We start from the raw sequence: 14,841 nt of genomic DNA, 5'->3' as shown, positions 1-14,841 counted from the left end.
CACTCGTATCAACTGATGTCAGCGTTAGCCAATGAGTGCTCGAGTAAGTCATGCAGAAGAGGTAAGAATAAGCCTAGAGGCGGTAGCGACAGCAGTTCGCCCTCGTCGCTCGCACAGTGCAGTCCAGTTGCCTTTAGTGTTGTGCCTCATATAGGCGTACTCTACTTTAGTCGCCAGAAATTCTCGTCACCTTATGTATCAGTCACGGTGATTTGTACTCCTCGTTCAATTCAATTTAATGAACTTCGTTAGTGCGATCTTTTCTATTGTTAACTGTAATTATTCGCGAAGACTTCTCAACTCAAATCGAGTGTTTTTTTTTTTCATAATAAAGCATAGTGAACTTTGAACATTTGTCTCGTGCATGCTCTATTACAGAGGAACGATATTCGTCGTTCTCTCTCCGTATCTCTTCTACATTTTCCTTGTCTCCTCAAGCTGTATTCGGCTCCCGGAGTCATTCGCTCCTCATAAAAAAAAAGAAGAAAATCAAAGAAATACAGTCCATTTTGAACAGTTAGTAAAACAAAAATATCAATTGTCTTTGCTCTCTGGTTCCCGCCAAATAGTTAGTATGTCAAACTTTATTTCATTTTTATGCTTATTATGTCAGTTCAACATTGACTTGCAAGCACAGCAAATCATTTTGGGCAACCAAACTTAGTTTTCTTGGATCACCTTACACCAAAAGAAACGCTAATATATGTCATGCAGATCTTAAGTGAAATTTTTCAAATTTTTTATTATCTTGAAATCACCTCAAACGTAGCAGTACCCATCACTGTTTCCAGAACATTAATGTCCATCTGCTCTTAAACGCAATCGTGTTTTGTAATTTGTAATATTATCCATGGATATATGAAAAATCCTCACGGTAGGGTTTCCGTTCTGATCGTGCGTGAATCCGCCAGCCTAGAAGTGATAACCCCCACACCTCCCTAGGACTAAGCATAGGGGCTTTCGAACTTTGACGAGGACAATGTCAACTCGTCGTCGGACACCTTCTGACTTCATCCTCACACCCTACCGTCCACCTTCAGGGCAGCGCGCCTTCGCTAGTTTCGTTACCTCAGAGAATTGGAGAGTGGATCATTCCACACATCTTCCTAAGAAGCAGTGTCGCCATCTCCACTGTTCTCTGAGGTAGCAGGATTTTAAACTCTAGAAAAACTCCTAGATCTTATTTAAATTAATTGACGAATACAAAAAATTCAGTGTATAAATATGACAAGAAAAATATTAGACTATAGGTATACCAAGATATCCTACGCGTCTAAGGGAGTTTAAACAATGATTTAAACCTTGATTTATAACTTGCTGATATAAAAACTAAGCAACTCAAGAATACAGTGATGAAGGACACAATATGAGTGACAATGTCAAAGAAAAAAAATGTCAAACCGAAACAAAGAAATACACCTTGATCACGAAGAGTTCAATAAACTTAGTAGAGTGCTCGGACAGGATATAAAAATCGAATTCACTAGCTTCAAAACTGAAAGAAAAGAATATGCTATCTAAAGGATCGAAGATTTTATTTTATTGGAAAAGGGATGGGTCGTTCTGGAAATATTTCACAGGAGACAACTTAGTATACTGTAATAATGTTCATGGTCTAATGAATGAATAACTTAATTGGCAAGTTTGCGGTGATCTCAAGATATTGTCAATGATTTTAGGACAGCAATCTGGTTTTATCAAAATTCCATGCTTTCTATGCTTGTGAGATAGCATAGATCGCGACAATCATTACGTCAAGGAAAATTGGCTAGCACAAAAACGTACAAAAATTGGATTGAAGAGTATTATAAAAAAACCTTTGGTTGATCTCACTAAGATTCTCCTCCCTCCTTTACATATCAAACTCAGCCTGATAAAACAGTTCGTAAAAGCTTTAGATAAGGAAGGAAAGTGTTTTGCTTCTTAAGTCAAGCAACTTCCAGTTTTATCAAACGCAAAATTGAAAGAAGGGATCTTCATGGACCTTAAATTCGCAAGATGTTCAGAGATAGAAGGTTCATTGATACAATAAATACAAAAGAACGATATGCATAGCTGAGCTTCAAGAATGTGGCTGAAAATTTCCCAGGTAATAACAAGAATGAAAACTAAAAGAAACTGGTGTTTGATTTGCTTGAAGACTACAGAAAAAAAGGTTGTTTAATGAGTTGCAAAGTACACTTTCTTGATTCCCATCTGGATAATTTCACAAAAAATCTTGGGGATTACAGTGAAGAACAAGGAGAACGCTTTTATCAAGATATTAAGAAAATGGAAAGACGCTATCAGGGTAGATGGAATGCAAATATGATGGCAGACTGCTGTTGGACGCTCAAAAGAGACATTGTGGACGGTAGCAAGAAACGGAAGCGAAGTCCGCTTCACAGATCTTTTAAAGATAAGAGAGTTCGAAAGAAAATATAAAATCGTTATTTTGTCTTCACTGACAAAAAAAAATTCTGTTTTCCAGAACCACATATTGTTACTCAATGAGGTTACGGAGTTTTAAGTTGATGATGTGGTAGTACAAGGTTGAGAGATATGGAGTTATGAAGTTATAAGGCTACTATTTTAGGGTAAAAATGGTACGGGGTTAGTGATTTTAGCGATTTTAGTGGTTTTTCAGGTATTTTTTAAAATTATCTGAAAATTCCTACGTGTAGGGAATGAAAAGTTTGCGAATTCGGTTTTAGCGAGAAAAAGTACATGGGAATATCACATTGGCATCTGAGACTAAGAAAAAAAAATTTTTTTGTGGGCCTGTGATAATCATTGCTTTAATTTTATTAACATGCATTTTGAAACTGAAAGACAAATCCGTGATTTTACCACGATTTGTATATAAAACTCGATCAATCAAATCAAATAATCCTTAAATTTTAACAACATCACAACAAAGTACTCAACAGCTATGCCCTTAATAAACACACTGGTTAAAAATGTTTAAACAATTTTGTATTAGAAATTTTTGTTGTCGTTTTTTTCTTGAACCAAAAATTTCTAAAGCACTTATAGTAAGAACTTTCATAATTAAAATCAATCAATCTTGTGTCCAGAAAAAATGAAGCCAGTAGACAGTGAGGGCTTGGGTGTCTAAGTATAAAGTTATATTTTTATGAAATCTTATAGCAGACTATAGGTTAACACAAGCGCTCCCCCTCGTCTTGGCTTCGCCCCAGAGTCACTGAATGGAATACCGTAGTATGTTGACACGTAATGTAAAACGTTTTGAGTTAAAAATTTTACACCTATTTTTGACACTTCTCGGAACAAAAAACTACTTATTAAAATTATTTTGTTCAGAATTTATGCAGTTTGTTAGTAAATAAGAAGCTGTAAAAAAAAAAAAAAAAAGGTAATAATGCTGAAAAGGACCGTGCGTTCCTTACGCTATAAAATACTGTTGACCCTAAAGAGCCGTCGGTTTACACTTTCTCTTGTTATAATATATAAAAAAGGTGATTTGTTAAAACTGACAAAATATATAATTAAATTTTTTTTTTTTCAATCTCACAACTTTCTTACCAGAGCAACAAAATCCCGGAGCTTAATCTTTCTATTTTTTATTTCCATAACGAATACAAATACACATTCTACCTATTTAAAAATCTGAAAAATTTAAATCATCTGTGTCAGTTTCTTGACATTGAAAATTATATATGTTTGAAGTATTTAAAGTTTTTCTTTCAATTCGTCCTCTTGTAATTATGAACATAGTTAAAACTTTTGTGAGCCCTTAATGCTGTTTTTGTCAATTTTGTTAAGGTTTAATATATTTGTTGGCAAGGTAGTTCAGCGTCTAATGGCCCTCAAAAAAACTGATGAGCTAAACTCTTTCTCGACCAAAATTTTCAGCAAACGTGACTACCGAGATATCTCAGGGTGTTCTTCTCTGGCCTATTATTATAGCACCAAACTGATCAGGAGAAAAAGCACAATTCTCTAAAACGTTCGAGCTAGTCGTAGTGCTCTTTTGCAACGTCTCCTGGTGTTACGCTGGAGACGTTGGTATCTAAAACACCTCCTTTTTTCGCAGAACTTAGTTCGTTTGGTGATTCAAGGTGGTGAGATTGGTACGTGACGCTTGCTGGCTGGAGACTGTCCTGTGTGCTTAAGTTAACTTCTCCTTTATAATTTCATCTAGTGTTAGGTCTACCCAGCGCTGACTTTGGAGAGTATCGGCAATTCCTGGTTTGATGCTTCGAATCGAGATGGTAATGAAGGATTATCAGTTGCCAAGGTATCCTGCCTCGTGGTGAAAAACTCCGCTAGTGACGTCTGCCAATAAATGACTGACTTGGTTTGATAGTGACCGGTTTTATACAGTCTTTTGGTAGACAAATGCTTGTAAAATTATATTTGTTAGCAAGGTAATTTAACATAAGATGGCCCTAAAAAAAACTGTTGAGATTGATGGTTACTTAAGGAAGTAAATACTTATGATGGCCCTGAAAAGAGTGAGTGATGATATTTCTAGCCATTCCTTATTATTATTCTTGATGATAAAGAGCTGGCTGTGGATAGTTTGACTCTTACCCTCGGAGTCTCTGCGTACGGAGACCGTGCTGAAAGGAGGTACGACGCTGACAAAAGAATATCTCATCTTTAGGTCGTTCCCCGGAAAACCAACCGCTCATCGTTAGTTGAGAAAGTGGGCCTGGAGAATACCTTCTCTGGAGGTATGCCTTTGAGAAGGAGGCCGTTATGGCTTCCTGTACTCCTCAGGGCTGTTTTCCCTGGCTTGATATTGTAGCATTATACGCTTTGGTAGCTCCAGGTTGGTTTGACGAAAGGCCATAATACCCCAAATTGTTAGAGCAGATTATAAACTGGCTAGAGGTCTCTAGTATTGCGCTTGAGATTATGGCGTTCAGAAAGCCTTTTATTTGTTGCACTTGTTAATCTTGGTGGTTTGGGATGGAATTTGACGTAAATCACTTGTCCACTGGAGAAGAGTGTCGTCGATAGCTGGGATAACCAGCTGCTCAAATTGATTTTTTCCTTACGACACTGTCTAAAATAGATTAACTGACAAAATATTACACTCGGCAACTTGCCTACAAAAATGTCACAATAATAAAAACTCACGTTTAACAGAAATTAAGACTTTATTTGTACTGCAGCTAAATATCATTAACTTACGTTTCCTGATACAGACTTTATCACATTGTTTTCATTGTCTTCGTGTACCTCCTATTTAGTAATGCATGGAGCATAATTCTGTAATATCGGCAGAAGTTATTACTGCCTTATTTACTGAATGCTACTGAATCAAGATTCTAACAACCCTATGACTCTAAAACTTCAAATACCAACCTAACAAAAGAAATAAAAAATGAAAAATAATAGAGAAAAAATAAAACATTAACATAAATATTACCGACCAAGTACACTTTTAGTTGACAGCTTGATACCTACATGTTACTTCTGACCTATACTGGCTTACAATAAAAGAAGAAATGTAAAATAATTGAGCAATCATTAAAAAAACGAATTTCATAAACCATCAACTTGAGAAATCCCATTAAAAAAGATGTCATGTGAAGTCATTTTCTTGACTCCCATAAATTCTGATATAGACGATTTGTACTAAAAGCTCAAACGAAATTCATTCCTCACATTTATACAAGATGTAATTTGTATATATATATATTGAGACGTGACGAGTCACCATCACAGTCAGAATACCGGTTTTGTGATAGCAGACAGGAGGAGAGGCGGTACAGTGCGCACTACCCCTACCTTATCCCAAACCCAGTCATAAGTATCCATCTCTACTATAGGCAACACAACCGATTCCTGACTGTGGGTAACACCTGGTGTGTGTGTGTGTGTGTGCAACAACGCAACATACACCTGTGTAAGTGGCTGAGGTGCCAAGGCAGCACGAATCAGTGGGCCGGGAAAAGAGACACTCTCACTCTTGTCTGCTCGCCGTAGAGTCGTACTTTGATATACGTCGGTTGAGTTTTGCGTAAGCTAGTGAGGCGAGCTCCGTATCAGGCGACAACAGGAGACGCAGCCACGGCTACCTGTGGCTTACCCGACCGGTTGCAGGCGTATACACGCGGCTTCTGCTGGGACTCATGCCATCCGAGTGCTGATACCTGCCAGACGGATCTCCCAGTGCCCGTGGTCAAGTTGCGGTGTACCTCGCCATAGGAGTGTTAACGGTAGGCCTGTTTCCCGTATTCCTGTCCCTACCGTGAAAGCACTGTGCCGAACAGCAACTGCCGGACCCACAGGGCCGAGTTGTTAGTTGATAGGTCTTGTCAGGTGGCTGGACGTTGACATTCTTTTGTACGTCATACATAGTCATTGTCAGAATAAACACATTATCTTCATATATAAGTAGATGTGTTTTCCTTAATTGTATGTGTTTGAATGCCAGCTATCCACCTCTCCTAATGGCCCTTAAGAATAATTATTAATAAATATTAGATGTACCGTGTCTTGCTGCTGACGGCTAGGCGAGCAAGACACAACACATCACATGGCGCTCGACTAGTTGTTTAGGCAATTGTCCAGCACGGTGCTCTCATACGGCTGTTTTGTGTGCACGCTGTATTGAATATTATTTTCATGCTTAATTTGTTCTTTTTTTGCACATTTTAATGGTTATGTTGTAAATTAGTTGCCGGCGCATTATTTGTGCTGTTGGTGCGTGCTACTCCTTTAATGAAGTTTAAATTTTAACAGTACTTATTACTTGATAATTATTTGTGTATATATCAAATTAAAAGTTGATCGTTCATTTTTCCCTACCGTTTACCTTTGCTAGCGTGTAGTGAAATAAAAACAAGGTGTTTTCTTTTATTTTTCAAGTGCGACCTTGTACAGAATTAACTACTGTGTAGTGTAGATTGTATATGATATACAAATCGAAAATTTAATAACAAGGGAAAGTTGAAGACGGTAATGTTTACATTTAGTTAGCAGCGTACCAACACCAATATATTATGTTGTAAAGAATTTGTTCGGGATAATCTCTACAGTAGCTTAATAATTTCAAGCTACTTGTAAATACACAGCATAACATCAACCCATACAAGCGATATAATATGACCTTATCGTGTATACTTGACTATTCGGCTTTGTTTATTTCGTGACCCCTAGCGTTCTACACGCAAAATATGACAGTCTCACTAGAGGATTTGGAGTTCTCCTTCAGCGCAAGCGTAACAGGAGGGGGGGGGAGAACTTCAAGCGCTGAGCCATGAGACAATAAATAAAGTAATCGAGGACACAATTAAACTATACATGGACGGGGAAATATTCCAGTATTTAATATTGCTAGGGTTAAAAAGTAATGGAACCACGCCGGAAGCTAGAGATAAATTACAACGTTTCTTGAACAGAAAATATATAGGACCAACAGGTGCAACATGGACTAAGGAAATAGATGAAGTCACACGAGTAGAGAAAAATAGTTCGACTATAGACTTTTCAGACATGGAGTATAGGCCGGGACGCCGCGAAGCACAATTCAGATACGACGAATCGTCGGAGGCAGACGCAAGTGTCACACGAGAGGATCGAGCCACCACATCGTCACCTGCAACTCAACAATTCCGTGAAGTTGTAAGCGGGCAAGTATGTCGCGATCTTAATAATGTGAGGGAGCAAAGTGACCAATTAAATATGGAATCGGTAGTACGAGATAAACAAAACGTACCATCCAATACACACGGAGCATCACAACCCTACAGAGGGTCGTATGAGTGGCCCCCACACGAGATACTTCAGGAACCTACGAGTAGACCGTCACGAGTATTAGCAGCAGGTCCTGTACGTAACTTGGAAGGAAAATGGAGCTGCCGGAGAAAACATAGGGACTGTGCACAAGGAACAAAGGACAGGTCTAAGGATGGACGAAAATACACTTAGGGCACTCAGTGGTAATTATCATCAAGCAGCTTTGGTATCTGAGGATAGAGAGTGTAGTACTGCAAACGAACGTTGGGTAAAGTGGTCAGACGGACACCCTACCGACCATAACTATGAAGGCTTGGCATCTCGAGATCACAACACAAGCGCACAAAGGGGAAACGCGGAAGCAATGCGTAAAACGAATAGCCACACACAACAACACGTACCCCACGATATGTCAAACGTGCCCCGAGCGCACTCAACGGTACACTCGCTGCCCCCGCAGACTCGAACACCCACAGCCCAAATGCAAAATGTACCTTTACATTCGTTCCTTAATTACGCAAGTATGCAGTTACCGACAACTGGCAGCATCAGTCATCCACGTGTAGAGATACAAAGTCATAGCCCAGATAATTTTCCTCACGAACATCGATTTACCACGGGGCCTCAAGATCTCTGCAATTCGACCTCAGCTAACCAAGGTGGACAAAGCAGAGGCATTTATGGAGATATTCCCAGCACTAACGCAGGGTATAGTCAACATAATTTAACTTTAGCAGGCGTGGGAATATCAGCACAACAGCGCGAATCACAAATTAGGTGCGAAAGGTACACGCTAGATTTGTTGACCCGCTGGAATGTTGAATTTCGTGGACGTGCTAAAGATGATCCTGAGGATTTTTTGACCCGACTATGGGAATGCGTGACGACGTACAACTTGTCACTAGAGGAATTATTAAGGGTGTTACCGGCAGTGTTTGACGCAGAAGCAAACAACTGGTTCCGACGGGAAAAATACAACTGGCGTTCTATTGGCTAATTCATAACCACTTTCCAACTACAATATGGGATATATGATTTACAGGGTAGGGTGAATAAAGAAGCTGAAAGACGCACACAGACGCCGCATGAGGATATAGCAAGTTATCTATCCAATCTGCGAACCCTATTAGATAAAATTTATCCACCCCTGCCGCTCTACGAACAAATTAATCGGGCATACAGGAATCTTCATCCTTATTATCGCGGTAGAATTTCAAGGGCACAGATAAACAACTTTAACGATTTTTTGCTGTTGGGCAAAAACGTTGAATTAACCCAGCAACAGGATAGAGAATACCGCCCACCCCCGCTACCCGAGGATAGTTTGTTCCCGGCAACATCTTTCATTCCCCGAAAACAGATAACACCAAAGAAGATAGCGGCAGTATCAAGTACCCTCACCCCTAACGTCGAGGATATAAAAACGTCGACGGCAACAACCAATACCCCACTGAACGGGGAGGATAAGACAGAGAAGCAGCATAAAACTGTGCAACAACAGCTTGAAGAAATGCTAGCTCCGTTGAAAGGTATGATGCTAGAAAGACAAGAGGCAGCTGAACGGCGCCAGAATGCGCAGGTTTCAGCTTTTAAAGAGAAGAAGTCAACTGGCAATAACGCGAAAACCCCTGGTGAAAATACCACTACAGATAACAGGGACCGATCGTGTTTTATTTGCCGAAATGTGGGACACTGGCGTAATGACTGCTTCTACCGAGAATATTGTACCAAATGCGGCAAGATAGGGGACAAGCGCTACAAGTGCCCCAAATGTAACACGGAAAGAACGGGAAACTCCAGAGGAGGGGGGCAGTAGGAGTCGGTGCCGCCCCACTGGAACAATACGCGACTCCAAATGAACCAGAAATAGTAGTAATTAATGCAGCTAACCATACAGACCAACAGAAGACTTCTTCAGCAATAGGACTTGCGGTACTGACATTAATGACATGGCTAGTAGGGAAACTAGGCGATGTACGGGGGTGTAGTAATCGGTAGGTATATCGACTGGGAGAATTTTTTCAAATGGCTCTGTTGGGTTTCATGAGTTACGGGGCCAAAGTTATCACAACGATAATAGACTAGACAAACGAAGCGATGAATAAAATCAGTTCCATAGCCAACAGTATGAACAAATGGGGCCTAGGAAGTTGGGAGTTTAAAAACACCCATCTCCGAAGCAACGGACGGAAGGAGCGGCAATGGACGAGCATCCTATCATCGACCGTAGATGAGGTGTCCGCCACAAGTTGAGGACTTGGGTGGGGGACATATGGAACTAAAAGGGCGATAGAAGTTTTGGCACTTGCTGAGGACCCTCGTTACTATTTACCGCTTGATGTCGCAGGTATTAAAATGCAAGCCCTCGTGGATAGTGGCGCAGTGCACTGTTACCTGGGAAAAGGAATCACTAGGCGAGTGAGGGATTTTCAACCCTGTCGTGCAACAATTTCTGTTGCAAACGGCAAAGTACTGGCTGTTCAAGGCACTGTAAGCGTTCCGTTAACCATCGGGCGAAGTACCGAGACGTTAACGTTGGGGTTAGTGGACGAATTAGAGTACGAAGCCATTTTTGGGATAGATTTCCTACGAACTTTCAAAGTTACCATCGATTATGGTGAGGATGTATGGCGTACCCCCACAAGTCCCGGGCAAGAATTTAAGGGTAAGGATGGTGATCAAATACGTTCAGCAGTGATTGCTGCTGCGGGGGGATTGGTAACGATGACTTCTACTGAGGAGCACGAGCTAGAGAAAATCCTAGATGAATTGATAATCCCTCAACCGGACAAGCTCGGCATAACTACCGTAGCTAAACATAGCATTGACGTACAAGGTCACCCCCCAATTAAACAACGTCCCCGACGGTATGCGCCTAAAGTCCTGCAGATTGCGTACGATGAGATAGACCGTTTGTTGCATGAAAATATCATCGAGAAATCGAAAAGTGCGTGGTGCAGCTGTCCGCTTTTGGCGCCAAAAGCCAACGGAAAGTTTCGGTTTTGTATAGATTACCGGAAACTTAGTGAAATTACGCGAAAAAACGCGTACCCCATGCGACTTATGGATAATATTCTGGACAAATTGCGCCGGGCGAGGTATATATCAAAAATCGACCTCAGTGAGACCTATCATCAAATCCTCTTGGATGAGAATAGCAAGGAATACACAGCCTTTGCTGTACCCGGTAGAGGGTTATATCAATACATGCGCATGCCCTACGGACTGACCAACGCCCCAGCTACATTCCAGACCATCATGGACCAAATTATTAAACCGTAGTGGGAACCATACGTATACACATACATGGACGACATTATCATCGTCACAGAAACGTTCAAAGAGCACGTCAAGTGGCTGAGAATTATTTTAAGGACATTAAGAGAGGCGAATCTCGTGATTAACCGAGAAAAATCAGAATCCGGGTGTGGAGAGGTTAAGTACCTTGGATACGTGGTGGACGGGAAGGGACTTAGGACAGATGTTGACAAAGTCCGGTCAATCTTAGAATATCCCACACCTACCAACCTCAAACAACTTAAGAGATTTATAGGAATGATTGGATGGTATTCCAGGTTCATCCCCGATCTCGCCGAAAAGAAATCGCCCCTAACGAAGCTAATGTCCAAAGACATGAAATGGCAATGGGCTGAGGAGCAGCAGTCAGCATTTGAGAGCCTCAAACAATCCCTAACCGAAGCCCCTGTCCTATCGAGGCCCGACTTTACGCAACCGTTCGTCCTACAAACTGACGCCAGTGACTATGCTGTGGCCGCAGTGTTAACCCAAACCCTTGAAGGTGAAGAACACCTGATATGTTATGTCAGCCGCACACTAAGCAAACCGGAACGTAATTACACCGTAACTGAGAAAGAATGTTTGGCTGTGCTGTGGGCTGTAGATCGATTAAGGGGATATTTGCAGGGGGAACAGGTAACAGTAATTACTGACCACAGCAGCCTGTTATGGCTCAATAGATTGAAGGACCCAGTAGGGAGATTGGCTCGATGGAACACTGCGTTGCAGGCATACGACTTGGAGTTTGTCCATAGGGAAGGTAAACTACATCAAGTTCCAGATGCCCTATCCCGTGCCCAAGAAAATTCAGTCGCAGTAATTACGCCCGATGCCGAGCAAGTACGCGATGAATGGTTTTTGAAGCGAGTCAAGGGGGTGCAGGCTGCTCCACAGAAATTTGCAAACTGGAAATATGAGAACAGAGCTCTGTTCTTCCACAAACCAAACCCTATCGTTAGTTCAACGATGGAGGACCTCGAAGAATGGAAAATCGTCCTACCAAAGGAACACCGCGTCCAGGCACTGTACGATGCCCACGATGCCCCCCAGGCAGGTCACCTAGGAGTGGAGAAGACCTATGCTCGTCTCGCCAACTATTATTATTGGCCGGGTTATTTCCAAGATGTGGTTCAGTATGTCCGGGAATGTCAAAAGTGTCAACAGCAAAAAGTCCTACAGAAAGCTCCTGTCGGATTCATGGGGAAAAGAATTACTGAGCAACCATGGATGGCTATAGCTATGGATATTTCAGGACCAAAACCTCCATCGAAGAATGGGCACCGATATATCTTGATCATCCAGGACCTATTTACGAAATATGTAGAGTTAAAAGCACTCCGGAAGGCAGACGGAAAAAGCATCAGGAAAGCGGTAGAGGAGCTAGTATTGAACAGGTGGGGAAAACCGAAATACATCTTAACAGATAACGGCACCGAATTTGTCAACCGGGAACTGAAAGAAATGTGTAAAAATTATGGCATTGAACACTCAACCATCCCACCATACCACGCACAGGCCAACCCGGCAGAGCGTGTAATTCGCACCTTGAACCCGATGATAAACTCGTTTTTGGATAAGGATCACCGGCTGTGGGATATACACCTACAAGAGTTTGTATTTGCAATGAACACGATGGAGCAAGCGTCCACGAAATTAACCCCGGCGTTCCTGAACTATGGCCAAAATCCTCCACCTGTAGCCCTTCCGAAACGCGATACACCAACTGCACCATTAGACCTAACAAATACCTCCTTATGGGCCGATAGGGTAAGCCACTTAGAAATGATTAGGGATTTGGTAGGGAAGCACCTTAAGTTAGCGCAAGAGAAGCAGGCGAAATATTATAATCGGGGGCGAAGGGCAGAATCATTTGCATTGGGGGACAGTGTGATGCGGAGAAATCACGTACTATCCTCAGGAACCCAGGGATTTGCCGCGAAACTCGCACCCAAATTTGTGGGTCCCTGTATAGTAACTCAATTGCTCTCGGACGTAGTAGTGGAAGTGAGGGACATCGCGACAGGAAAATTAGTAAAAACTCATATTAATCACCTCAAGCGGTACACACCCCCACGCCATTCATTGGACAATGAATCTAAAGTGAGCTATATCCCTACAGACCCCAATCATGAGAGGACAACGAATCCGGCGCCAACCAACTGGGCGCAAGGCATGGGCAGACGCATCGAGGCTAGGACGGGATCCGCGGCTCGACGACCTGTACCGCGAGCCAAGTGGAGAGGAGCTGAGACAACCAGGCAGAGTCATTCCCCAAACATGATTGGTCATCCAATCAGGGCCACCTACGGAGAGGAGACCACAGCCCAGGGCACCGATCCCGACCGACCGCCAGTTACCAGGTCCCAGAGCCGAGGGGCCACCCACACCAAGGGAGGCAGATGTGGTTCCCCCCCCCCCAGTGTATGACTTGCCACCAGCGATCCCGACTCCGGCGCCCACCAGAATCACTGCACGCCAGATCCGCCCCGACCCGAAGCCGGTAGGCAGACTGAGCCTCAGGACGCTGGAGCAGCTCTTGGAGATTGCCAACACCCCGGCGGAAGGACCTCGGCCAGTAGAGGAGTAGAGTAGAGTAGAGTAGAGTTTATTAGGCTAAGGACCAGCGGTCCAAAGTAGCCTTGCAGTGTATACATAGCTGTTTCAGACAGCTTACAGAGGTTTAATAAGGAGCGAGTCCTATTACATTGTGTACGCAAGTAATGTCACATACAGATGAGTAAATTGTTAGTTAGACAATAAATAATAATAATAATAATAATAATAATAATAATAATAATAATAGTACTTAATATTAAGATAAATATAATGCAAACTATACGTCGTAGATGCTGAATTAATACTGAATATTAAAATTTGAGCTAGGCTTATAAATAATTGATGTGGATAAATTAAAACTAAAAGAAAGACAGTTAAGAATTCAAGCGGCTGTCATGTTCTTTAATGACTTTTAAGAGTCGGCTTTTGGTCCAGGTGAGCGGTGGGTGGCGTAGAGAAGGAGGCAGAGCGTTCCATTCTCTAGCAGCTCCAATGGTAAAAGAGTAGTTGTAGATATCGAGTTGTAGATATAGAGGACATGGAGACGATCCAGTCGGTGCTCAGGCAGATCCACCTAGCACAGCGAGGATACGTGCCCCTGACAGCATCGGCGCGGGCCTGCCCACCCCGACGAGCAGTACCGCCATCCCTGCAGGTGATTCTGGAAGCGGCAGGGATTCCACGACTCATGGACATGCGGGTAACTTGGCCAAGGGGAATGCCTGGACCCCCACCGTTTACCCCAGAAGCGGACCTTCTGGGAGAGGAAACGGTGCAGACTCTGGAGGCCATATCGGTTCCGAATCTGGGATGTTGGAATTGCGGGAATCTGGGGCATCGTTACGTAGAGTGTATGACGCGCGACCCAGCAAAAAAGTTTTGCCACAAATGTGGAAAAAAAGGTGTGAGCATCACAAACTGTCCACATTGTCGTGACCTCTGGGCAGCAGAAAGGTGAGCCTATTTGGCAAGGCAGGTGGGCACCAACAGGCCACGCTGAGGAGCGTACAATGATTACCCCTACAGAAAATATTGATTACCCCTACAGAGAAAATTTTTTTTCTTTTTGTATCTTCTTATTCTTTTTGCTTTCGATTCCAATCCCAAATGGAGGATTTATTTTATATTACTTCTACGAATTTCTATCATTTTTATTATTATTATTATTCTGTATTTTTCTTTAAATATAGTCCTTCAACCTGAAGATAAAGGCTTCACAATTTATTTATACACACGAAAGTAAATGAACGAACAATAAAACTTTATTTTATGTAAATTTTAATATTATTTTTT

This window comes from Copidosoma floridanum, unplaced genomic scaffold (genome assembly GCF_036245765.1).
Source record: "Copidosoma floridanum isolate Cflo_tuat_1 unplaced genomic scaffold, Cflo_Japanese_pri ptg000020l, whole genome shotgun sequence".
Classification (NCBI taxonomy): Eukaryota; Metazoa; Arthropoda; class Insecta; order Hymenoptera; family Encyrtidae; genus Copidosoma; species Copidosoma floridanum.
The sequence above is the reverse complement of the archived record's forward strand: the minus strand, read 5'-3'. Positions refer to the sequence as shown.